This window comes from Rhinatrema bivittatum, chromosome 5, assembly GCF_901001135.1.
Source record: "Rhinatrema bivittatum chromosome 5, aRhiBiv1.1, whole genome shotgun sequence".
Taxonomy (NCBI): Eukaryota; Metazoa; Chordata; class Amphibia; order Gymnophiona; family Rhinatrematidae; genus Rhinatrema; species Rhinatrema bivittatum.
The window spans coordinates 103,562,771-103,589,974 of record NC_042619.1 but is presented as its reverse complement, the minus strand read 5'-3'; positions in this window follow the sequence as shown (position 1 = coordinate 103,589,974).

Below are 27,204 nucleotides of genomic sequence, written 5' to 3'. Positions count from 1 at the left end.
AAATTGAAACCCTTACTTCACGCATCTGATTTCCGGACAGTTTTACAAGCCATGTTGTTTTCCAAAACAGATTATTGCAATTCACTCCTCCTAGGCCTACCTAAAAATGCTATCCGCCCCTTACAAATCCTGCAAAATACTGCAGCCCGCATCCTCACTAATACAAATGCAAAGGAACACATTACGCCAGTTTTGAAGGATTTACACTGGCTCCCCATTCAATCTCGCATACACTATAAGACACTAACACTTATCCATAAAGCCCTCCACAATCCTGAAATGAAATGGTTTAATAATACTCTACAATTTCAAAACTCTATTAAACCCACCAGAAATCAATACCTTGCCACATTACAGACCCCCTCGCCCAAACTATATAACTATGCTTCTACCAAAGCGCGAGCGCTTTCTTTTGCTGGCCCTTTGTTATGGAATACCATGCCCACCGAACTGCGCCTTGAGCCATCTCCCAAAACTTTCAAGCAAAAACTCAAGACATGGTTATTCACACATGCCTGTACTTGAAATAAATATGTCCTCCCCTCCTTTACCTGCCCTGCCTTTCTACCAGACACCCCCTGTCTATATACCATCTCTAACTTCTCCTATTTCTGCTCCTATTCTAATGATCCTACCATATTGCTCCTAATTTAAGATTAGCACTTTCGCTCCCCTCTTACCACTTATTATTTAGAACTCCATCACCCTCTAACCCTCTCCCTTAGCTTTTACCTTTTTCCCCTTGAACCCTCTTTACTCTATAGTGTTGTTTTAATTCAGCTCAGTTAAGTTACAACTAAATGATAGTTCTGTTTTTGTAAAAGATTCTACTTGTTTTATGTTCAAATATTTATATACTTGCCTTTTTTTTTTAATTGTATAACGCTTATATAACTCTGTTAAATGTAAAACGCTCCGGCGTAAGTTCCTGTTCACTGTACACCGACGTGATATCTTTGATGAGCGGCGGTATATAAAAACTTATAAATAAATAATAAATGTGATCAACCACATCAAAGCACATAAAATTCTATGGCATAAAATAATACATCATAATATAAAATTAACAATAAAATAAAATCCACACATATTAAAACCTCCAGGACCACCTAGAGATATCCAGTCCACCTCCAGATGCTCCCTATTGGACCAGCATTAGGTGTATCCCCGACTGAGGGCTGGACATAAGGAGCCATGGCCTGACATCTTTGCTGGACCAACAGTTTGCTCTGTGATCCTGCTGTTCCATGGCTTTTTTTGATGTGTGTCCTGGTTCCTGCTGCATCCTGCCTCCCGCTTTATACCTGGTCTTCAGCTCCATTCCTGGGTTCTGCTCAGTTTTCGGCTTCTAGCATCCACCTTGGAAACTCCTGCTTCAGCCCAATTGGGTAGGCCCAGGCCTCGCAGCTTTCTTTTGCAGGGTGGGAGGGGGTTCAAAGAGGCCTGGGGAGGTCTCAGCTGGGCTTGGCTTTGGCCAGTCAGGTAGGCCCAGGCCCAACAGCTTTCTGGGGTGGGCAAGAGGGGGTTAGGAGGGCCTTGGGGAGGCTGCTATTTCTTTTTTATGTTTTTCTTTTGGTGGTGTTTTGTTTTTTTTTTATGTTTGTTTTGGTTTGGGAAACAATTGAAACCTAAATAAACATTACATAAACTGAAAACCAATCCCCACCCCTGAAACAAAAAAATGAAGCAAAACAAATGTCCTTGGCCTGCACATACCCTTGTTTATCTTAATGAAGAAGAATTTTTTCCACCAGTTCTGGTGCCAGCCATGAACCATGTGAGCTCGTGATGTCCCTTGCTATTGTTTATACTCAATCACAAGTAGTGATATGAACAGCCATTTTTTTCATGTACTTTTTCAATGTCATTTGTTTGTTTCATTTCTTTTTATTTAAAAAGAAAGAACAAAACAAAGAAAATATCAAAATGAATTAAAAATATCAGATGGAAAAATTAAACAACAAACAAATGTTGGACCCTGTCTGAGAAGAAAAATATTATCCTGGCTCACTCTACCCACCCCCTTGCAGCCTCTTACCATATATTTTTTCTTCATGGGCTAGGAGCAATCCCCAGTTTCTTCTGCCTTGTTGATAGTATTCTTAGAAATCTTCGGGAGGGAACTTCGTAATTGGGGCCTAACAAGTGCGGCAGCTGCTTAAATCCCATGTTCTTCACAACCTGTAAGAGCTGGTCAGCCAGGGCAACCATTTACATGATGCTGCCTGTCTCCTACTACAGAACAAAGAATATATTGGTCAGTTCTATTTCTTAGTTATGTTCTTTTACTAAAGCCACAGTTAACAGGTTGGCAGGAGATTTGCTGAAATAGAAACTTTGACCAGCAAGAGGAGTTCCCAAATCTTATTTTTACAAACTCAGCTTAGCCCATATCAAAGACAATCTAGTGTTGCATTCCAAATTAAAAGCCTTAGAAAAGCAGCAGGGTCAAGAATTGGTGCCTTCTTAATTTTCAGAAGATTAGGCTGCTATCCCCTCAAGAACTTTTCAGGAAATACTTAAGGTAAGTTCTTCAGCTCTCAAATGTGGATGCTATTGGATTGTCCAAGTTATATTACATTCCATCTGAATCACACAGTGAGAATGTGGAGCAGAGGGATTGAAAAACATTCTTACTTATGGACAGCCTGCATGTGTTAGCATTTTTGGAATATTCTCAGGATGTGATTTCCACTAGAGCACCCCTGCTTGTCTCTTTGTTCTCCGAAATGGATAAAGTCTCTGTAGCTATATTTTAAGTTCTAAAATATTCTTTTTTGCAACCAAAAGATGATGATGTTCCCGGATGTGGCAAGAGCTACTCAACTCAGGAGAAAACATTTTCTTGAGAAGATGGTGCAAGTGTTCTTGCTTGGGACCTCCTTTTTCATGAAATTTCTGTGCAAATGCTTAGTGAATTTTCAAGGGACTATGTATTATTTTTGTTCACCCTTCCCAACTGGACAATTTGTTGTGTGATAAAATGTCATGATTTTTATGTTTACTTTGATTGGGTATAGGGATAAATAATAATATGTACCATGGTTAATGTAGGATAAATATCCAATTTCTGTATTTTGTGATATTTTCTTCTATATTTTGTTACCTCGTGGTTAATGTGAGCTGGGTACAATCTTGCAATCTAGGTTTCCTTGTATTTCTTTTCATTATTTTAGATGCTCAAATGTTGTTTCTTTATTGTGTACAATGTATATCTTAATAATTCTGAAAAAATAAAACATAAAAATGAACCAAAACTAATTTCTTAGACCTGTACAACCCTAGCTTATTTTAATGAAGACCAACATTTCCACCGACTCTAGTGCCAGCCATGAACGATGTGAACTCATGATGTCCTCTGCCCTTGATTATACACTTTCACAAGTAATGATGGGTACATCCATTTTTTTTCATTACTTTTTTTTAAATTTTTTCATTTCATTTATTGTTCATTTTATTTTTTTATTTAAAATGAAAAAAACCCAAACAAACCAAACAACAAAGGAAATTTTAAAACAAATAAAAAAAACTAAAGGAATCCACTTTGAAGTGCCTGAAAGGTGGAATATAAATCAAAATACAAACATGTCAGGCCCTATCGGAGAAGAAAAACAAATCCTCCTGGGCTACTTCTCTCAGTCCTGTGACCCCTCTTACCATATTTTTCTTTCTTCATGGGCTAGGAGCAATCTCCAGTTACGCTTGCCCCCCCCCCCCACACACACACACACACACACACTTACTCCTGCCCCATTGATGTTATGCTTATGCAACAGGGTATCAAATTCAACTCCTTGTGGATAGTTTGCCCTTTAGTGGAATAATAATTGTGGCCTCAACAGGCAGGCTCAGAGTGACTGGGTATGCATACTGTGCATTTGCAAGGGGCGGCACACCCAGGGGGGGGGGGCGGCAGACTGGCAGCAGCAGAAGAGGTCGGGGCTGCTGGTGGAGCTCAACCTGCCGGCAGCTGAAAATGACTAGCTCGTGCGAGCTTGTATGTCTGTGCGACTGAGCGAGAGCCTGTGTTTTGTGTGTCTGTGTGAGAGCCTATGGGCTGGATTTTCAAGAGGTTACATGCGTAACCAGTCATACGCATGCTGGGCCTATTTTCAAAAGGCCCGGCGAACCGCGTAAAGCCCCAGGACGCATGTAAATCCCGGGGCTTGCAAAAAGGGCCAGGTAGGGGGTGGGGCAGTCCTGGGGCAGGACAGGGGAGGGTACAAAGGCTTCAGGCACAGAGCCATTTGCTGCTGTGCTGGGGATCACGTGCCGACAGTTGGCTGGCACACGCAACTTACTTCAGCCCCAGGGCTGAAGTAAGTTTTGGAATAAACGAAAAAAAAAGAAAAAGGTAGGGGGGAAAGAGTGGGGGAGATAGGGGAAGGGAAGGTGGGGTGGGGAGGTAGGGAAGTTCCCTCTGAGGCCGCTCCGGCTTGTTGCGGGATTGGCGCGCACAAGGTGCACAATTGTGCACTCCCTTGCGTGCACCGAACCCTGATTTTATAACATGCGCATGCCTGCATGCACATGTTATAAAATCACGTGTCCATGTGTGCATGCCGGGCAGCGCACACATGGATGCGTTTGCGCTGTTTTGAAATCTACCCCAAAGTGTGTACATATGTGTGTCTGTATGAGAACATATGTGTGTGTTTGTGCGTGACTGTGTGAGATTCTATGTGTATGTGTGTGTGAGTGTGAGCCTGTGCCTGTGAATGTGTCTGTGAGAGAGTCTGTATGCTTGTGTGTTTGTGTTCTGAATCAGGTAAACATCCATGCTTTTTCCTATTCAGGCAGCTAAACTTTTTCTCCAATCAGTCCTCAAGACAAAGATTCTTTAAGTTTGAATGTATTTATTGTACAGGTAAATTTTTCATTACTTACAATTGTTGCAATTCAAACGTGAGCTCCTAGGCAAAGATCTTTGGTAACTGGAGACAGGGTAGCAGGAGGGAGAAGGAGGTCTCTTGTCTTGCATGAGTTAGTTTATGGTAGAGGCAGGAAGCTTGAGGTATATGAGGCTGATTTAGTCTTCAGATGAAGGCAGTAAGAGAAAAGGTAAAAAAAAAACGATCGTTTCACAGGGTTTTACAGAGCACTGCTGGCTCAGAAGCAAGCATGGGCAAGACTGAACTCTCGTCAAGAGCTGCTAAAGGAAACGCCTCCACAAGCTGGGGGCAGGGGAGCAAGGTCCAATGGCAGTGAGCCTAAGAACCATGTGACATAGGGGGAGCATGAAGGGCAGTCCCTTGAGCCTATAAGGCACCTAGGAAGACTCAAGTTAGATTGAGGGGCATTCAAGCTCTTCCGATAGTGAGAGAAAGTGGAGGGGGGAGGGAGCTTCTCTTAAAGGCAAAGGCTCCTCTTAAATGCAAAGGCTCACAGATTTTTATCATGGGTTACAAAAAGTGTTTCAATATTAAGAATCCTCAGAAGGGAGGACTGCACTAAACACAGTTAAACTACAATATGTACAGATACAAACATGTACCCACTGCTGGGGACAGAACAGTTTGTGTATGTTTGGGTGCCTGTAAGAGCCTATGTGTCAAATATAGGCTCTCACTGGCACGCATACACAGACAAATACACACACACATACACACACACAGGGGAAGATTTTAAAACATACGCATACATTTGTTCGTGCAACCCAGCGCGCACAAATGTATGCCCGATTTTATAACATGCATGCGCAGCCACGCGCATGTTATAAAATCAGGGTCGGCGTGCGCATGGGAGTGCACACTAGTGCAACTTGCGCGTGCCAAGCCCTCGGGGAGACCAGCTGGCTTTCCACGTTCCCCTCCACACCTTCCCCTCCCTTCACCTACCTGCCCCACCCCCAGTGTGAAACCCCCCCCTGTACCTTTGTTGTGGAAGTTATGCCTGCCAGCGCACAATCCCCCAGCCCAGCAGGCATACGGAGGCCTCTGGCCATGCCCTCACCCCCGGACTGGACCGCCCCGCCCCCCAGACCGCCCATTTTTTCAAAACCTGGGACTTACACGTGTCCCGGTGCTTTACGCGTGCTGCCGGGCCTTTTGAAAATAGGCCCGTCGCGTGTAACTCCCCTACGCGCGTAAATCCTCCAAAAGTCTGCCCCATAATGTATCTGTGAGCGAGTGGGAGCCTAAGTATGTGAGAGAAAGGGTGTGTGTGAGAGAATGAATGTGTTATTGTGTGTGTGTGAGAGAATGAATGTGTGTGTGTGTGTGTGTGTGTGTGTGTGTGTGTGTGTGTAAGACAGAAGATAAAATGTATGTGGCCCTGCCTCCCTCAATCCACAACAATCTCAGGATGGCTGGAAATCAGAAGATCCCAGGTATGGGGAGCAGGAGATTTTTTAGTCCTTATTAGTTTAAATTATTGGGTGTAATTTAATGTTTCTGCTCTTTTGAAATTTTTTTTTTTTGGGGGGGGGGGAATAGAACATTTTTTTAATTATTGGACTTTTTTTTCATCATATGTTTTGAAATATTTTGTTGCTGTTTGGGGAAATTTTGGTTAAAGTCTTGAATTATTAAATGTTTGCGATTGGAGCAAGGAGCTGCTACTGTTGGCTGCTCAATGAGGAAAATGAAAAGGAAAAATAAGCAAAATCTTATTTTCTTTTGTTTCCTATTCAAGTTGCAAATAAAAGCACATCCCTAGCATTCAAACACGATGATTTCAATGTTATAACACAGCATCATTTTCAGCCTGAATTTTCAAAGCGCTCTTACATGGCACAAGTCTTCTATGAAACTGAGTGGGCATGTGGAAATCAGGGCCGGATTTAGGCACAGGCAACATAGGGCACATAACTAAGGTGCCAAAATCCAGAAGGCCCACAAAAACTGGTGGGGACTCTCTCTTCTGCTCTTGATTTACAGGAAGATAACCACTCTACCTGTAGCCCTCCATCTATGGCACCATAATCTTAAAACATGGCCCTGTTGGGAACCCTTATGCAGCATACACGTGCATGTTCCATGCCTGCATGGGAGCAGATATAAATGTACATGCACACATTACGCACCTACTTTCTGTATCCCCCCTCCTCTTCATGCTGTGTACTGTAACCTATCATTAAAATCATCCATTGTACCTGAAGAACTGGAGGTATGGCTAATGTAACCCCAATATTTAAAAAGGGCTCCAGGGGCGATCCAAGAAATTACAGGCCGGTTACCCTGACTTCAGTGTCAGGAAAAATAGTGGAGAGTGTTCTAAACATCAGAATCACAGAACATATAGAAAGACAGGTTTAATGGAACAACGTCAGCATGGCTTTACCCAGGGCAAGTCTTGCCTCACAAATCTGCTTCACTTTTTTGAAGGAGTTAATAAACATGTGGATAAAGGTGAACCGGTAGTATAGTATACTTGGATTTCAGAAGGCGTTTGACAAAGTTCCTCATGAGAGGCTTCCAGGAAAAGTAAAAAGGTCATGGGATAGGTGGTGGATTACAAACTGGCTAAAGACAGGAAACAGAGAATAGGATTAAATGGATAATTTTCTCAGTGGAAGGGAGTGGGCAGTGGAGTGCCTCAGGGATCTGTATTGGGACCCGTGCTTTTCAATATATTTATAAATGATCTGGAAAGGAATACGACGAGTGAGGTAATCAAATTTGCAGATGATACAAAATTGTTCAGAGTAGTTAAATCACAAGCAGATTGTGATAAATTGCAGGAAAGACCTTGTGAGACTGGAAAATTGGGCATCCAAATGGCAGATGAAATTTAATGTGGATAAGTGCAAGGTGATGCATATAGGGAAAAATAACCCATGCTATAATTACACAATGTTAGGTTTCATATTAGGTGCTACCACCCAAGAAAAAGATCTAGGCGTCATAGTGGATAACACATTGAAATTGTCGGTTCAGTGTGCTGCAGCAGTCAAAAAAGCAAACAGAATGTTGGGAATTATTAGAAAGGGAATGGTGAATAAAACGGAAAATGTCATAATGCCTCTGTATCGCTCCTGGTGAGACCACACCTTGAATACTGTGTTACAATTCTGGTCGCCGCATCTCAAAAAAGATATAATTGTGATGGAGAAGGGGAATGGAACAGCTCCCCTATGAGGAAAGACTAAAGAGGTTAGGACTTTTCAGCTTGGAGAAGAGACGACTGAGGGGGGGATATGATAGAGGTGTTTAAAATCATGAGAAGTCTAGAACGGGTAGATGTGAATCAGTTATTTACTCTTTCAGATAATAGAAAGACTAGGGGGCACTCCATGAAGTTAGCATGTGGCACATTTAAAACTAATCGGAGGAAAAGTTCTTTTTCACTCAATGCACAATTAAACTCTGGAATTTGTTGCCAGAGGATGTGTTTAGTGCAGTTAGTATTTAAAAAAGGATTGGATAAGTTCTTGGAGGAGAAGTCCATTGCCTGCTATTAATTAAGTTGACTTAGAAAATAGCCACTGCTATTACTAGCAACGGTAACATGGAATAGATTTGGTTTTTGGGTACTTGCCAGGTTCTTATGGCCTGAATTGGCCACTGTTGGAAACAGGATGCTGGGCTTGATGGACCCTTGGTCTGACCTAGTATGGCATGTTCTTATGTTCTTATATTCTTATGTAATAACACAGCTCCCAGAGCTGATCCTTAACATCCCTAACCTCTTCTCTTCTCCATTATGAGTCACACAAGCCTCTAGCAATGCTGTGGTTCATCCGGTGGAGGGAGGTTCAACCTCCTGGATCCCAGGTGCGATAGTGGTATAAGAATAAAAACCGCAAATTTACTATTGTACATGCAGCAAAATGGATTCTCTGACTTCAATGGGGAAATGAACTGTATTTCAGAGAGACACAGAAGTGCTGAATTTCTAACTAGTTGAAATTGTGACAGAATTATCCGATTGCCAAGCAGGCACTGTTTACATAGGCCACTGATAACAGGAGTCGTGTCTTAGCAAACATAGCAGAGAGCACAAGCAAGTCTGTGCGTATATGCTGAATCCATCAAAAGGGGGCTCAGAAAGACAATTTACAGGCCAGGTGTGTATGTTTGAAAAAACAGATCCAAACCTGTCAGCATGGCTCAGTTGTGCCTGGAGACAGGACCCTCCAATCACAAAAGGATTTTTTTTCAGACAGGTCAGTTCTGTCACAGCTCTGTCAGGTGCCTACCTGATGGTCAAGCTGGGTGGGAGGGTTAAGAAGTCTACATGAAGAAGGACCCAATCGGAATTGTACTCATGTCACTAAATTAGTATGCATTAAGCCTCTGAATATGCATACACTGGCTTTTAAAATCTCTGGGGGGAAGAACTCCACTCACCAGCAAGAAGATGTTCGAGACACTGCTCCCTGCCCTGCCCTGCAACTGCACTGATTGACCAGATCCAGTGTCCTGAAGTGCTGTATGGAAGAGCTGTCCAGCCCTGCTATTGTATCCAGAGTAACACTTGCCGGGGTCTTCCTAAGGAACTAGGCAATAGGGATGTGAATCGTTTTTTGACGATTTAAAATATCGTCCGATATATTTTAAATCGTAAAAAATCGTTAGAGGCGCGATACAATAGGAATTTCCCCCGATTTATCGTCAAAAATCATAAATCGGGGGAGGGGGGAGGGGAAGGGGGAGGGCGGGAACCCGGCACACTAAAACAACCCTAAAACCCACCCCGACCCTTTAAAATAAATCCCCCACCCTCCCGAACCCCCAAAAATGTTTTAAATTCCTGGGGTCCAGTGGGGGGTCCGGTGTGATCTTCCACTCTCGGGCCACGGCTGCGATAATAGAAATGGCGCCGGCGCCATTTTGGTTCCTGTCCCCCGACGTCACGAGCGCAGGAGATCGCTCCCGGACCCCCGCTGGACCCCCAGTGACTTTTGGCCAGCTTGGGGGGGCCTCCTGACCCCCACAAGACTTGCCAAAAGTCCAGCGGGGGTCCGGGAGCGACCTCCTGCACTCGTTGCCATATTGCAAAATGGCGTCGGCCATATGGCCGTATTGCCATATTGCCGTATTGCAAAATGGCGCCGGCCATACGGCCATATGGCCGGTGCCATTTTGCAATACGGCAACGAGTGCAGGAGGTCGCTCCCGGACCCCCGCTGGACTTTTGGCAAGTCTTGTGGGGGTCAGGAGGCCCCCCCAAGCTGGCCAAAAGTCCCTGGGGTCCAGCTGGGGTCCGGGAGCGATCTCCTGCGCTCGTGACGTCGGGGGACAGGAACCAAAATGGCGCCGGCACCATTTCTATTAACGCAGCCGTGGCCTGAGAGTGGAAGATCACACCGGGACCCCCCCACTGGACCCCAGGTAATTTAAAACATTTTGGGGGGGTTCAGGAGGGTGGGGGATTTATTTTAAAGGGTCGGGGTGGGTTTTAGGGTTGTTTTAGTGTGCCGGTTTTCCCGCCCTCCCCCGATTTACGATTTAAACGATTTAAAAAAAAAAAACAAAACCGGGACGATCAGATTCCCTCCCCCCCCCCAGCCAAAATCGATCGTTAAGACGATCGATCACACGATTCACATCTCTACTAGGCAAGTCCTCTGCCCTCCTTCAGAGGCAAGACCCACAGCTGCTTCAGAGACAGAGGACATGTTCAGCAAAGACTGTCACTTCTCTCACGGCTCACAAACCAGGGATCTTCAAAGTGGTGAGAAGGGGTTAATTTCTGGCTTATTGTCTATGGGCCAGCAAGTTAGGAGTGTTTTTAAAAATACAAGCAAGTTGCAGCCAAGGTGATGTGTTATGTCTCCTTATTTATTCTTACTCTGCTAAACTAATTATCAGAAGTATATTTCTAGTGCTCAGGATTTTTTACCTGTTTCTTGTCTAGCATAAGATGTTTATCTTTTTCTAAATGCTAAGCCTGCAAAGCCTGACAAATAAAAGTCTAACCTGTGGATAAAACCGTTGCATTCCTGAATGATTTGGATTGTATTTGGGTATAAGAGATAATAGCAATGCTGACCCGATAGGTATGGGGGAGGGGGACATGAAGTGCAGAGAGGTCCCAACCCCTCATATTAGGTACAGTGGGTAGCTCACTCTCAGTAATTAACTCACCCCCAACTCTCTCTCTCTCTCTCTGATCCTCACAAGTGCAGGATCTTCTCAGAGGAAAAGGCATTTCTGAATAAAGTAGGAGTCAAATGGAGGTGTTCAACTGAAAAGATTTAGTTTAACTTAAAAATCAAGATCCAGGTTACGATCGCAAAAATCATGAACAGTAAAATAAACATTATAATGAAAGCAGTGGTCTCTTTCTTTATCCATGGTGCATCCTCTGTTCACTCTTCTTTCTTTATCTGAACCAGTTTCCATTATCCCTTCCCCACAGAGGGTGGAAAAATTCTCTTCAATAACCAGCATGAGACAAGGGAAAAATCCCCTTGCTGCAAAACTTGAAAACCTCTTGAAAACCCACTTCCCCATGTCTTTACCCTTGCTGTTAACTGGGCACAAAGGTGAAAACCAGGAACTCGGTCCTTCAAGACATGGGGGATATGCCCCTCCTTTCAGAAAGTGGTGAAAAGATCAGGATAGGGAAAAAACCCTCCCTTCTCAACCCCTCTCACTCTTCTAATCCTCAAAAACGTTCACTTGTGTTCCAAAAGAATCGATAACTTCTCCGCCACAACTCCCCTCTTCCTGGTCAATCAATCGAGGGAGAAGAAAGCCTTTTGCACAAGCTCGAGGGGTGGAATTTATACCTCTGAGACCATCCCAAAAACTGAATGGAATAAAAGGCTGAGAAGGGTTTCACTATGGAAAAAAAACCTCAATAGTTGAAAAGCAAGGGTAATATTAGTGCCAGTGGCAAGGGCCGTTGCATTTTGAATTTAGAAAGTTCATGTGTAAATGGTTTCCTCATCCTCTGTCTCTCTTTCAAGTAAACATAAAATCGCTTCCACGTGTACTTTTACGCATACACACATCCCCTCCCACCCCTGGCAGTAATTTTTAAAAGGGCCTATATATATGTGTGTAAAAACGGCATTTGACGCAGGTAAATACTTTTACTTATTTATTTATTTTAAAATTCAGTCCTTTAGTTTATCTTTTAGAGTGCACACTAACATCACATGCCTGGTATTGATGCTACATTTTAATGGGGCAGGCTAAAATACTGAGTTCATTGCCAGTTAAATGCCATTTTAGCATTCATGATAAAGGTTTGTTAGTGAGTGAATGCTAAATGTATAGATTCCTTTGTGACTATGGGGGAAATGCTTAGTTCATCAGACTCGAAATGTTATTTAAAATAGTCTTCAACTGTTTATTGATAGGATATGTAATAACTCTTTAAAGTTTCCAGTCTTTGAATCTTAAGAACATAAGAAGTTCCAGGCTGGGTCAGGCCAAGTCCATCGAGCACAGCATTCTCTGTCAGTCTGGGTCCACACGTACCTGTCAGATCCCAAATAGTTGATCTGTTTTCTTGTAACTCACGCCCCAAGGATAAGCACTGATTTTCCCAAGTCTACCTGGCTAATAACTATTTATGGACTTTTCCTTCAGGAACTTGTCCAACCCTTGTTTGAACCCCATTATCTTAGATCTCTTGACCACCATCCTCTGACAAACAGATTCCATTGATTGTGCACTGAGTAAAAAAAATACTTCCTCTGATTTCTTTAAATCTGCCAGTTGCTAGTTTCATGGCATGCCCCCTAGTCCTAATGTGGTTTAAAAGGGTAAGTAACTATTCCCTATTTATCTGTTTCATCACCCTACTCATTATTTTAATATTTCAATCATATTCTCTCTCAGTAGTCTCTTCTCCAAGCTAGAGAGCCCTAACCTGTTTAGATTTTCTCCATAAGGTAACTTTTCTATCCCCTTTATCATTTTTGTGGCTTTTCTCTCTACCTTTTGTATGATTGCTATGTCTTTTTAAGATGGGATGATCAGAACACAATACTCAATATGATTGCAGCACTGATCTTTACAAAGGCCTTATGATATTCTCAGTTTTGTTCTCTAATCCTTTCCAAATAATTCCTAACATTCTATTTGCCTTTATGAAACAGAAAAATGTTTTTGAATATGAAAAATGTTTTCATTTAGAACCCTAGATTTACCATTCTCAAGTTGCATCTGTACTTCTTTTGTCCTTTCCACTTGTAGCCTCATAGATAAATCCCAATTCTGTATAATCATATCCTGTTGGGGTCACTTCTCCAAAGATAATGTAATCCTACGTCCAGGAGCGGATTGCACTCTGGTGGGCCATAAAAGAATCTGAGCTTGACTCTTTGGTCTGGATCCCAGGCTAGCTTGAGCACTGTCTCTTTTTTCCCCAGGTGTGAGTTCTTTGCTGGATGAAAGGAAAGGTCTTCCTTTCAGGGCTCCAAGTGCTAAAGGTGGGTGATAACTCTTTATATTCCTGGGAGAGGAGGACCCAGTTTCTGATTCCCCACTGTGGGCTATACATGCCAAAAAAAAAATTCTGAAACTCAGTAGAGTTTCCAAACCAAAAGTTTACTGATGGTAAGCGAATGCCCGGTATAGAAAAACTTAAAATAAATAATAATAAATAAATGAGTATTGGCACAAACAACTTAGGGCCTTATTTTCTAAGACTATCGCAGGCTTGCACTAACAGCCAAGCCTACGATAGCTAGCGAAGGTAGCGCATGCCTGCGCTACCTACATTGGGGCAGAGTCGACCCCGGAAGAGCAGGAGTCGGGGCGTCACCGGGGCCGACTCTGTGAGGACAGCGCGGACAGCGAAAAGGTAAGGAGCCTTTTCGCTGCCTATTTCACGCCCAATAACTACACCTTTTATGGTGTAGTTATTCGGCGCGACGCCGGCAGAGATCGCACCGCGGTGGTGCGATCGCTGCCGGCTAGCGCAGGAACGCCCCCCCCGTTTCGCCCCCAGCCCCCTCTGACCACCAGATTTTCTAAGTTTTGCGAAATTAGAAAATCCAGCCCTTAGTCCTTAGCTCAATCTGTGCAGGTGTTGTCCTTGCAGGGGACCAGGAATATCTCCATCACCAGGGTTGTGGAATAATGAAGTATCAGGGGGTACCCTTTAGTGTGGCAAGGATACCCCTCTACACCTGGACCCAAGGTGGCAAACAATCTTAGAACAGAATGTTCAAAATCCCTCTCTCTCCCCAGTTAGACTCCGGGTGGACATTCTCGAGGATGTCAAAAAAAGTTCTTACTTACAGTTTGTTTAGTTCTCTCGTTCTTTTACTTGTCCTCTTTGATCCCAGATGGGAGGGATCATCCTAGGAACAGCAGCTCTTGGTGTTCTTCTCAGGTAGGAAGGGACAGCCAAAACTCTTCCACCTGGTCACAAAACCATAGTCTCTTCTCATTGAACTGAAATTGCCACTGGAAGGGTCCTGGCATTGGGTCCACCACTTTCCTCTGTCCTCACTGAGGTGCAGAAGGGCAGGTCTTCCCTAGGCTGGGACTCCCAGTGAGATGGTTCCCTGTTCCCTAGGCTTCCTACAAAATAGAATTTGATAAACCCAAAAACAGGGGCCAGAGGGAAATTCTACCCAGTCAGAGAGTGAACTGGAAAGAAAACTCACCTGACCCTGATCAGGATTGCCCATGCTGGGTGAGCCTGGTTCCTCTGATTGGACCTGAAAATCCAACGGAAAAACCCAGCTCCTTTCCACCTCCTAACCTTAAGCAAACCAAGAATACTGCCCACAGACTCTCTGCAGAGAGGTGCTCTTAAAAGAACTTCCCAGGGGGCCGGCCATTCAGCACCCTCAAAGGGAGGGGGTTGCATTTGAATGGTATCCACCTCCATCACTAACCTATACTGCACTTTCTAGAATAAGGATTCACCCAGGGCTTACTGGTAACCTAACAGTAAGGTCCATTATAATACCATTCCCAGTAATGCAAGCATCTTGTCATATGAGAATTCCTCCAAACCACTTATTAATTTCTTCTCACTGATATGCCTTTCCAGGCTTTTCAGTAATATTCCTGAAGTATTTTTACTCACTACAAATCACAAACCAAAATCTCCATATGGAACCTGACATGGGTTTTTTATTGCCTTGTCAGCCACAGTTTGGTAGTTACACATGCTTATGCTTTTCTTTGTGATTATCCTGCTAGAAAATTATTGTCTCACTGAGCTTGTTAATTGCCCACTAGTTGCTACTACCTGAATATTTAACCATGTATTTATGTCCATTATAATTCCAAATTTGTTTTAATGAGCTAATCCCCTTGTTTATAAGTATTGTTTTGCAGATTCTCACCACTAATCATCATGCTATCAATTATTTTAGTCATGTTTAAATACTACTAGATTATGATTCCTGACTTTTTACCTATGTAGCAAGCTACTAGAAACCATGTTCCTTCCCCCATGAGCTTATAATATATTGAAGCCTTACAATGTGGGCCAAGCTGTGTCTGGATCTGAGTGATGTGTTTTGGATCTGCCAAAAGGGGTTTTCAACCCTGCAGAGATTGCAAGCCACCACAGCCAAGATGAAGGAATATAAAAATACATCAAAACCCCTGTGTGCTCCCCTGTGAATGACAAATGTTCTGCAAGAACCAGCATCTAGCACTCACAGTGTTAACAAATTGGGAAAATCTGTACTGTTTAGCCTTCCCAGAGAATAGCACTAAATAGCCAGTAGAGGAGGAAGCCAAAGGAATGCTGGGAGACCATTTAAGGTAGAAAAGGCGCAACTTGGCTGACTCTGTGTGTGTGTGGTGTGTGTGTGTGTGTGTGTGTTTGTGTGAGGGGGGGGGGGGGCGGGGACGACCAGGAGTTGGAACCAGGAGCCAGGAAGAGAGGATTACATCTGGCAGCTCTGCAATCAGTTTTTCTGCTGAAGAGCTAATTATCAAGAGGGAGAGACATAAGTTTGCACTCTGAGGAAATAGACAGACAGACAAATGTTCTTGCTTCATAGCTGAGTTATATGTAAAATCCTAACAAGGGACAGAGAAGCAAAGAGCTCAGAGGCTGATCAACTTCCTTCCAGAGATATCCAGGCCCAGGAGCATATGGCTGGATCACCTATGTAAGAGACTGAGTTAATTAATCCAAACTTTGCACAGAGAGTATTTTAGAAGAGAGGGAGAAAGTTTATTTGATTGCCTTTTGTCCACAAATTCAGTATCTCATCTTAATTGCTTCAATCTTTCAGCTATAATTTAGCTGGATAAAAAAGGGGCATTCCAGGGAAGGGTTTAGTTATCTGGTTAATATAGCCGAATATCAAGTATAATCCGGCTATCTTAACTAGATAACTTTAGACCTGCTCCAGAGGTGGCTTAAAGTTATCCTTTTACTTAACTGAATATTTTTAAAGATATCCGGTTAAATAGCACTGTCATTTTACCCCATGCCCCCAAAAAAACAATGTGATGGCATTCCATTTGTGAGCCTACCCACATAAATAATGTGCCCTGTGCCCCTCATCCATAAAAAAAAGCTCTGATTCTTCTCCCCAACCCCCGGCCCTTGCCCAGTCTCATATCAAAGACACCAATGGAATGAACCCTCACCCTGCAAACATCAAAGACCATGGATCACCTCCCCCCACCCCGGACTCCTCTGGACTTCCACCCCCCCCCCCCCCCCACTTGCTAACATGCTGCAAGCCCCAGCTGCAGGGTCTCTCTTGCTTCCAGTTGCAGGCTCTTCCCGGCACTTCTTTCCAGCTCCCACAGCCAACTCGAGCAGTGGGGCCAGACTCTTCATGGCCCACGTGGGCAGCAGCAGCAGTAGAAGATGGGCCACATGGTGCAGGCTCCAGTACTGGGCCAGTTTCACTTCTGGCCTCCTGGTCTTCTTTCACCTCTGGCCTCCTGGTCTTTCATGGGACAGGACCTACATCTAGGTCAACTTTCTCCTCTTGGCGCCAGTTGCACATAGCATCTGGGAGACTGCTCAAAGAGGTAGACAACACCAACAGCCATCTCAGGAGTGTAGATCTCCGGGTGGCAGAGGCTTCTGCCAGATCAGGGAAACTTTTGTTTCCCTGATCTGGCAGGAAGATCCTGCTGCTCAGTGGCACTAAACAGATATCATCTCAGAGGCTTTCCTCCAGTCAGCTGCTTCCTCACAGCTGATGTCAAGATCTACAGAGGCTCTTGCACCAGGAATGAAAACTTCTCCTCCCCCTGGTAAGTGTCCTTGGGCTTTTTCCTCATTCTACTCTCCCTCTCCCCAGAGCAAGCATAGCGGCCATCTTAGTCCATTGAAATCAACAGGGCCAAAATTGCACATTTTCCTCCAAATAGTCTCTTAGCTAATAAAAATCTGAAATTTTCACAAAAATAGTTTGGAACACCAAATCTTCCCTCCCCTTCAAGTCCATTGTTCAGCTATCAGTTTTGTAATCCCCTTTCACATTGGGGTCACCTTTGGTAGCTGTAGGGGTAGTAAAAGACCTTCCTGCAGGCCCAGAACCAGATGTAAACAAGTTCACACTAATTGGGAACCAGTGAAAGCTGGGAGGTCCCAGGGGGAGATGTACACAAAAAACAACCACTGTCCACAACTGGATGATGTTCCAAACAGAGAAAATAATTTATTTTTTACAGATCAAAGTCCAGAACTTTAGAATAAATTAAGAAATACAGTCCAGCACTTAATATCTAAGGCAGCTTCTCATTCAAGTCACAAAATCCTTCACAGATGTTACTCATAGTTTAGTCCTAATCATTGCAGCAGCAGAAATCCTCTAGATATTTTTACCCTTTCAAGCTCCCCAAGTTTCTCTTCCTTGAGACGCAGTGAAAAACATAGTCAAGAAACCTTTGCTTCTTACACACTTCTGCAACTGTGGGCTTCCCCAGACAGATTCAGTGTCCCCCATGGACTTGGGGTCCTTATTGGTAGATCTTTTTAATATAAGCTTAGGAGGGAAGAGGGACTGCTGCATTGGGCAGGGACTTTTTTAATGTACAAGGTGGGGAATGAGAGGAAGAAAGAGGACCTTTTGGCAGGAGAATATTTTTATTTTTAAATATAAAGAGTCAGTAGAGAGAACAAAGTGGTCCCTCTATGTATGTGTGTATATGTGTGTGTGTGTGTGCATGTGTATATGTGTGTATATATGTCTATGTGTGTGTGTGTGTGTATATATATATATATATATATATATATATATATATAAATATGTGTGTGTATACGTGTGTATTTGTATGTGTGAGTATATGTATGCATGTCTGTGTGTGGTGTGTAAGGGGTAAAGGAGGTATTAATATTGATACAGGAGGAAATTTCACATGGGAAGTAGGAAGGGATTGATATTTTTAATTTTTTGAATTTAAAGAAGACTTAGCCAGGCAGTACCTGATTTTCAGCACTAACCAGCAAAGGTTAGCAGAGAAACCAGCCATACTAAATCTAGCCAATTAAAATTTGAGGTCTAGATTTAGATGAATTTTTCAGCTGAAACCTAGCTGACTAGGTTTCAGCTGAAAATTTGCCTACAAATAAGTGATTAAAATTGGCTTGTTACATTGTCTGCTTGTACTCAACTTCCTAAAGCTTTGTACTGGCTGCAAAGATTTTGTCAACATGATGATGACAGCCAAATTCCTGCTGGAGAAAGTCTGCTGAGCAACAGTATCCTTTCATGTTATCTTCACTCATGCACATCTGGTGAGAACTGACCATTTTCAAGAATTCCATTTATGGGCCATTATCATCAGCACAACATTGCTGCCTGCATGTCCTACCATCACCTTAAACTCAACATGGCCAAGACAGAGCTCCTTATCTTTCTCCCAAGCCTACTTCTCCTCTTCTTTCCTTTCTGTGGATAACACCGTAATCTTCCAGTCCCTTAATCTTCAACTCCTCTCCCTCCTTTCTCTACATACATCCTGAAATACTGCTAAAATGTACTGTTTCTTTTCTATAACTTCACCAAAACGCAGCCTTCGTTTCTGAACACACTACCAGAACCCTTATCCAAACTCTCATCATCTCTTGCTTAGACTATTGAATCCTGCTCCTCATAGATCTACCAGTGAGCATCTCTCTCCACTACAATACATCCAAAATTCAACTGCATGTCTTATCTTTCACCAATGTTGCTACACCCATATAACCCCCTCTTCTCAAGTCATTAAATTAACTTCCTATCTGTTTCCGCATACAGTTAAAGCTCCTCATTTCTTACTCATCTTCACTTTGCAGCTCCTCATAGCCTCTCTTCTCTTATCTCTCTCTACACCCTTTCTTGTGTACTTCGCTCATCAGGCAAGTCACTCCTATCTATGCTCTTCTCCTCTACCACCAATTCCTGACTCTAAGCTTTCCACCTGACTGCACTATATGCTTGGAATAGACTTCCTGAACTGGTGCATCATGCTCCCTCTCTTGCCTTATTTAAATCGTGTCTAAAAACTCACCTTTTTTGTTCTGCTTTTCAATTTTAACCCTCGATTGTCCCACTTACAGCCTAATTAATTTTTAACGATTGTCTTAATAAATGAAATTTCTCAAATCTATTTTACCCTATTTGTTTGTCTTGATTAGATTGTAAGCTCTACAGAGCAGGGATTGTCTCTCATATAAGTTTTGTATAGCACTGCATACATTAAGTAGCACTATAGAAGTGTTAAGTAGTAGTAGTAATAGTATTAGTACAAGCAGTAGAGTACAACAATGAGCACAACAGAGGCAGAGGAAGCAAACCATTAGCCATGGTAAGGCCAAGGCCAGAACATGTTCCAGACATAGATAGGCGAGCTTCCATAGTCTGAACGGTGGCCAGCTTATGGAACATTAGTTTGCTGATAGCTTCAAGAAGTCAACCTCCAGACATGCATGTACAAAGAGATCATACAAGAGAATTCCTGCATGTGAAACTATATGAAATTATCATTCATGCAAACTGATAGTTATTCCTTACAAGCAAGCTGAGCCAACATACTTCACCAATTTCTGAGAGCAGTAGTATCTGATGTTTCAGTTTAAGGCTAAAGCAGAAGAATTCAAGGCTGAGTTGGAAGAGGAGAAAATCCTATTCATTTGGGAAGCTAGGCATAGAAAGACATTTCTGTGTGGAGCTGACTTACCATAAGAACATAAGATATGCCATACTGGGTCAGACCAAGGGTCAATCAAGCCTAGCATCCTGTTTCCAACAGTGGCCAATCCAAGTCACCTGGCAAGTACCCAAACATTAAACAGAATTCAAGCTACTATTGCTTATTAATTAATAGCAGTTTATGCATTCCACTAGGAATTTATCCAAACCTTTTTAAACACAGTTACACTAACTGCCATAACCACATCCTCTAGCAATGAATTTTACTGAGTGAAAAATATTTTTTTTTAAATGAGCTACCTCGTAACTTCATAGAGCGCCCCCTAGTCCTTCTATTATCTGAGAGAGTAAATAACTTATTTACATTAGCCTGTTCAAGTCCTTTCATGATTTTGTAGACCTCTATCATATCCCCCCTCAGTTGTCTCGTCTCCAAACTGAACAGCTCTAATTTCTTTAGCCTTTCCTCATAGGGATTCTTGAGTTTCTTATACCAGAGTTGTTTTTTCTCTGGTCCCATTGTATTCTACATACTAGTCTGGTGACCATGACATGATCAACAGGTCTTCGAAAGTGGAAACAGATTTGGTTGTCCACCACTCTTAGGTATTGATTCAATGCTGATGCCACATCTGAAACCCACCCAAAATGGCAAATGTCCAAGATATTCATGGTGCCCCCAGACCTCAATTCCAGAAGCAATCCTCAGATAATTTGGTGACTAAACCTGCATTTTTAGGACCTGTCCTCCCACACAGAAACCCAAAGGGGATGGAGCCTGTGACCGCAGGCTTAGTACCCATGCTCACTGCACTTTGAAGATCACTGCTGGAGGCAAGGTCCAGGTGGAGAAGGTAATGATGGCAGCAGTGGGGTGGGGGTGGGGGCACCTTCCAGATCTGGGACAGGATTTCAGGATTGTGGGAGGACAGGACATTTTATTTATTTACTTACTTGCTTACTTTTCTGCTTCTCCCTCCCTCCCCCAAAAAAAGGTTTTTCTGTTCTAGAAATAGTAGGCCTGTGCATAAATCCATGCCTATCTCCAAGGCTGTTCTCCTATTCTGTGTCAGTGAGAAAAAAGCTTAGTGAATCGGGCCCTAAATGACTTTAGCTTGTGTTAATGCAGACCCTATTTTTGTATCTTTTATTTCAAAAAATTTAAGAATACATATGCCTCTAGGTCTTTAGAAGTGTGCTAAGATAGTCCCATCTCATAACTCAAATTCCAGTGCATGGGGAAAGGATCCCACTCGGCAACTAAAGAGTTTATCTGACGAGATCTGTAGAGCCGAAAATTGTCCCCCACTGAGTGGGGTAAATATAGCCACCCAGTTTCACTAGGCCTTGAATTTACCCAGAGAGGAAAAGGGGCATTCTGGAGGTGTAGTTAGGTCAGGAGAAGTAAAATACCTACAGTACTGGAACATAATCCTCTTTGAAGTGCCTTGAAGTAGAATATAAATAAATAAAATAACAAATAAATAAATCAAATGCATGTGCTATATAGCACCTTGCTTTCACTGTTAGGCATTCTTTTTGCATCTCAAAGATTTTGCACCATATTTATTGCAAAAAACAAGCCACAAACTAATATTGATGAACAATATTGTAGTTTAACAATTTGGTAATAATATGATGTACTTTTAAATGTAAGTGTATTTTTCTTTTATGTAATTGTAACCCTTACTTGGGGGGGTACTAATCCCAAGAGCACACAAACAAATTTATTTTCTTCGGGGCTGGGCTGGCTAGCAATTTACTCCCATGCTTAACTCTTTATCCCAGGGGGATTCTTTTTATGGGGGAAGCTCTGGCTTATGGCCCAGACCAAGAGGCTTCCAATCACAGGTGGGAGGGGCTGATGAGGAATGGAAGGCACATGATATTAAAGTTCTCTACAGGGAGCTAGTGACATCTAGTAGCCAACCCATAGGGGGTGCAACATAATTTTGTATATTAGCATGAATTTTTGATGCATTTTATGTTACATTTTATTTATTTTAAATATATGTAGACCACTTGATCCAAAGTTTTGTATTAAGCAGTAAACAATGATACATAAACATTGTAAATCACAGTAATAAACCAGTAGATAATTTATTTATATTCTGCTTTTAACACTTCAACATTAAGGTACTGAAGGTTTTCCCCTATCCCCAGAGGGCTTACAATTTAAGAGCCTCATTTACTTAGCATTTTTCCCATAAACACAGAATGAGAGAAAAGCCTTAGTAAATAAGGTCTAAGTTTATACCTGAGACAACTGAGGGTAAAGTGATATGTCCAAGATTACAAGGAGCAGCAGTGGGATTTGAACATAGGATGGTAGCCCACTGCTCTTACCACTAGACTACTCCTCCATTCCTTAGCACACATAAAAAACTAGCTTATTGATTTTAAACTAACAATCATGATTTTGCATTCATAAATTCAATGTTATGATACTGAATTTTACTCATTTTATTGTACACTTCTATGATGGTATATATTGATTTGCAGTATATTAAGTATGTTAATAAATAATAACTTGGGTCTCCAATCTGCATCACCCTAAAAATCCTTTTATCAGGTTAATCTCCTAACTGGCAGGGCTAATAGAATTCATTTATTTTATTTATTTGTATTTTTCTATACCGGCATTCACGGAGTTCGTATCATGTCGGTTTACATAAAACAAGGGGTGAGAAATACATTATAAACGTAAATAACTAATAACATAAGAGTATACATTAAAAGTAAAACAAGTGCATGGAAGAAGAAGTTACAATAAAACGAGGGTCATTCTAACTGGGATTAGAGTTAGAGGAAAGATAAAAAGTTTAACAAGAAGTAAAAACATTGTAGTGATTGGTAGATAGTGACTGTTTCAGTTTAATAGGAAATGTTCAGTAATGCTGCATTTGATGGTATTGAATCTTTAAGGGTCCGGAAATGCTTTCATGAACAGCCATGTTTTCAGTCTTTTCCTGAAGGTTAGAAGACATGGTTCCTGTCTTTAGTTCTAGGGGGATGGAGTTCCACAGTGGGGGACCTGCTGTGGAGAAGGCCCGATCTCTCAATGTTATATGTTGGGTGGTATTGTTGTGTGGTACCTGTAGATATTCTCTATATGCTTCTCTGATGGGTCTGTTGGAGGAGTGTTTTTTAAGAGCTATTTGTAGATGGAGTGGAGCCAGTCCATGGATATTCTTGTAGATTTGCATCAATGGAGACCTGCATGGTCTCCAGACTGCAAGAAAAAAAATCCAATAGTTATAGACTAAATGAAGGACTCTGGCTGTACCAAAAAAAAAAAAAAAAAAAAAAAAAAATATATATATATATATATATATAGGAACTGAAGAATTAATCTCTTGAGCAAGCTTCACTTCTAGCCTGTGACTAACAGGCAAGTGACTTATCTCAGTGTTACTATCAGATAGTATTCAAAGGTGGGAGAGAAGAAAAACAAAACAAATTGATGTCACATTGATCACTGCCCTCTATGTATGTTTGTATGGTGGTGGAGAGCAAGATGAGATAGCAGAAACTTTGAATAAATTAGCTCTCTTGAAATTTGTGCAAATTTACACTGAAGACTTACAGTATAAGTAAGCAGGAACTTTTCAAAGGAAGGAAGAAATGGCAAACAACATCACTGAAATTTTCATTACATGCAAATGTAAAACCTGAACTGAGTCATAAAATGTAGCAAAGTCTACAGGATTTATTGAAGTAATCCAATACATTCTTTCCATGCTGCTGCTTCATAACTATAGAAAAACTAGTCCACAACTGCATGGCAACTTAAAAGAGCACATTTTATAACTCCATGAGCTATATGTGCATATCTTGCCATTACTCCTGGAGGGAGGGATGGATTTAGTATAGACAGGTGGATCCACCTTCCTGCCCTTGGCTGCTGGAGGGTTGTGCTATTGTCCTCCTACACGGCTGTGTGTTTCCAGGGGTTACTGGTAAGTGTTAATCCAGTTCCTAGACTAGTGTTAATACATTCTTGATCTGAGCTCTGTGTTTCCTGTTGGCTGAATACTGAAATGGTTATCTGTTAATAATTAAGTTTTGTTATTCTGTACACAGTTGGCTTTTGCAGAGAATACTGGTGGTCTGATGTCACTATAGGGTTATATATACTGTGATGCCAGTTTTTCACCATCTCCATCTGCTGGTAGAGGTGCATAACCTACTTGTTCTGGATCCACCTGTCTATACTAAAGGAAAGGAAATTATCGGGTAAATAGTAATTTCTTATTGTGGTAAACACCAGGTGCCACAGATCTTTTCCACACTCTCCTCAGGAATAACTCCAGGTCCATTCCTCCACCAGGACTTAAAATAGTCCACCCATGCTCTCAAGTTGAAAGTCATCACTCCTCTTAGATGACATATACTGAGCCCTTGGGCCCTAGAATACTGAGGAATGTTGGAAAAAGTAAAACCTTAATAAGTGGTAACCGAAAATAGAGAAAGGAAAGATGGAACAGCTTCCTCCTTGAAAAACAAAAGCTTTCCAAAAAGACATAGCAAGGTTCGGCAAGAGCACCCTTTCTATTTCCACATGCTCAGACCTCATCCTTAGAAGTGCAAGGGTCCTTTCCTATGAAACAAAGGAAAAGAGGACACAGCATATTAACATGCTGCCCATACAAGGGATAACTAAAAAGCCACAGACTAAAATAGTGGCATGGGTTTCTTTACATATTTTAGGGACACCCCTATTTCAGGCCCCCACATGGTGCAGCTAAACCCATAATAATACTACTCCTGTTGCCTTGTGATAAATGGGACAATCCTCTCTAGCAGATATCCTTTAGGCTCTCTACATTTATGTGTGAGTTGCATAGCAGAAAATTGGAGGTGGAGGTTGTGTAGGTAATGAGTGATGGTGGTGTTATAGTTGCTATAGGTGAGTATGTTATAAAAGATATCTTCTTGTACCCTCTCCATGCCACCCTCTCCTACCAACATGTCATACCTCCACCAGCAAAGTAGATAGTGCAATTGGTAGGCAGAGGAGAAATGGTAGGACAGGCAGTGGCTACAGTGAAAAACTGCATGCTCATAGCTGCTACCTCCACCAGGTCTTTGGTTGGCAGAGCCTAGGGATCTTTGTCAGTAACTTGACTCCACTGTCAGGTTCCTACATGTCTTCAGCTGATGGGGGCCTGGAGATCCGCATCAATCATTCTGCTTCCATTACCACAGATCCTCATTTTTGTCTTCGCATTGCAGGGACCTGCGAACTCCATTAATCAGGGCTTACAGTTTCACGAATCATGTATTCAAAAAAGAGGATAAAAAAATCCAAATAAATAAATTGATGTTAACAACTCGCCACAACAATTTCAGTTCTAAAGCCCAGAAAGTAATAGTATAATAGTGTAAATCCCACTAGCTTACACCATAGGTTTAGAATGTAGAAATTTCCAGCAATGTAAGTTTCCAGTGGTAGTAGAGTTTATCAGTGTCATAACTTCAGTCCATTCCAAACAGGGTGGGTCTCTGTGTAAAATTATATACAGTAGATGTCTTCATGAGAAAGAGCATGAGTTAATGCTCTGAAGGAGTGGAGAAAGGCAGCAAAGGTACAGGCCTCCAGCTAAGGTAGCCAGATAAGTAGCCTTGCCCTGGAATGCCTCTTAGCAGTCTGTCCCTTAACACACAGCTGAGAGATGGAGTTATTTTTGTGGCCCCTCCCACAATAGGGTAGAGATATCAAAATTCAGTGCCACTTAGTCGGATACGTTTTTTGGACTTATCCAGCTAAGTTGCGCTGTTTGAATAATTGGCTGCATTGAGCAGCTGCCACTTAACTGGATTATGTATCCACAAACTAAAGGAGAGGAGAGGCTGGAGCAGAGAATAGAACAATATGTGATAACATAAAACCCGCCTTATATAGCTATAGCAAGTATTGCATTTAAAATCAGTGCATGCACAGTTACATAGTGCATTAGGATTCTTATACTCTATAGCAAAGACAGACAAATGGCATTATAGAAAAAGGAAAGAAGATTTTATTATCATGGAAAAGTGAGGAAAATTGGGTTGCAAAATATAAAAGAAAAATCGCTAGCCCTACACTGTATCACAGTTCAGTTCGTTGCAAAATATTTCAAACTCCCACCTAAATTCTGGCCATAATTATAGCATAGGTTCTCAGTTAAGTCTGACATGAGTTCTGTTTTCCTTTTCTTTATATAAGCTGCTTCACTGTGTGCTTGATGAAGCCGATGCAGATGCTTGAGATCCTGTGATCATTTCAGCTGCAGTGTCCACTTGCTTCAGGAGAACGGAAGTCCAGGTTCTCACAAAAAAAAAAAAAAAAAAAAATCTCCCCTCTACTCTGTATAAAATCATGATAAATCTTCTGAATTTCCCTGCAACTAAGTCAGCCTGATACTGCAGATACTATTCTAAATACTGTCCTTCTAGCTATAAATGAAACAAAAGGTCAGGAAATACTGGAAACTCATACTCTTTTCCCTCACTACAAAATAACAAATCACTACTTTCTCGGCACTGCTATATAATTACTATTCTACACACTATGGCTGTGAGGAATGCTCCCATATATTTGCAACTGCTCTTTCCTTTGTGGTAGCAGCCATATGGCTGGGGTAGGAACCTCAACTCATTGCTATGTCCTTCTGTCTTTTCCTCGCTCTGCCTTTCTGACTGTACACAAAAGACAACCTTTCTTTTATACCTAATTTTAAAAAGTTCATTAGCAATCGAACCCCTGCTCCTCATTAGCTCTGGTCTGGAATTACACCCCAAGTTCTGATTCCAAGAACTGCCATAGGTCCATTCAACTCAAAATCTTCCATCTGCGGAAATATCCATTTAATCCTAGCAATTGTAGCCAGGTCCAATTGGTGTCACTGCAGTTCAGGGATAATACCACTGGCTTCCAGCCATAGCACCCCCCTCCCATAGTGGAGCCAGAGGATAATTTAACATTTGCATATGTGAGAAATGTTAATCCTGTTTCTTAAACAGTTCAGGCAGTCTTTTAAACTTAAGCAAAATGCTTTATTAGCGAGAGATGTAAGAAAGCACTACAGAATTTTATATAAAAACTAAATAAAATCAATCAGGCAAATAAAGTACAAGATAAGATTCTGTAGGGACTAATATTCAATCTGTTATACTGCCCAGCCAAAATGTTAGCAGAAGTGAATACCAGACACTGATTATCTGTTTCAGTCACACCTTTATACATT